Source organism: Eimeria mitis, genomic scaffold (genome assembly GCF_000499745.2).
Source record: "Eimeria mitis Houghton genomic scaffold, Emh_scaff2791, whole genome shotgun sequence".
Classification (NCBI taxonomy): domain Eukaryota; phylum Apicomplexa; class Conoidasida; order Eucoccidiorida; family Eimeriidae; genus Eimeria; species Eimeria mitis.
This window is the reverse complement of record NW_013571131.1, coordinates 2,314-3,012: the sequence shown is the minus strand read 5'-3', so window position 1 is coordinate 3,012 and position 699 is coordinate 2,314.

Genomic DNA, 699 nt, shown 5'->3' with positions numbered 1-699 from the left:
CTGCTGCTGCTGCTGCTGCTGCTGCTGCTGCTGCTGCTGCTGCTGCTGCTGCTGGTGGGGGTAGTGGTGGTGGTGCTGCTAAAGGAACTGCAGCAGCAACGGCAGCAGCAGAAAATGAAACGGCAAATAGCAACTGCCGCAACATGTGCTGCTGCTTCCACTTACTGCTGCTGCTGCTGCTGCTGCTGCTGCTGCTGCTGCTGCTGCTGCTGCTGCTTGTGCTGCTGCTGCTGCACAAGTCTGCCCTGTACCCCAAGGACTTTGTAGTGGTGATTGGTTCTGATGCTAATGTAAACTGCTGCTGCTGCTGCTTGCTGCTTCTGCTGCTGCTGCTGCTGCTGCTTGCTGCTTCTGCTGCTGCTGCTTGCTGCTTCTGTGGCTGCTGCTGCTTGCTGCTTCTGCTGCTGCTGCTGCTTCTGCTGCTGCTGCTGCTGCTGCAGGATAGAGATTTTGACTTGCTGACGATGCTGCAGCACACGTGGCTCTACGGGGCTCTGATCCACGACCTGCTGAAACTGAGGTTCTTCTTACCGTCCCCCGCCGTAGCTAGCTAGCTAGATACATAGCTAGCTGTCTAGCTAGCTAGCTAGCTAGCTAGATACATACTTAGATATATGACTAGCTGTCTAGCTAGCTAGCTAGCTAGCTAGCTATGTAGTTAGATTGATAGCTAGCTAGCTGTGACAGCGGCCTTTATAG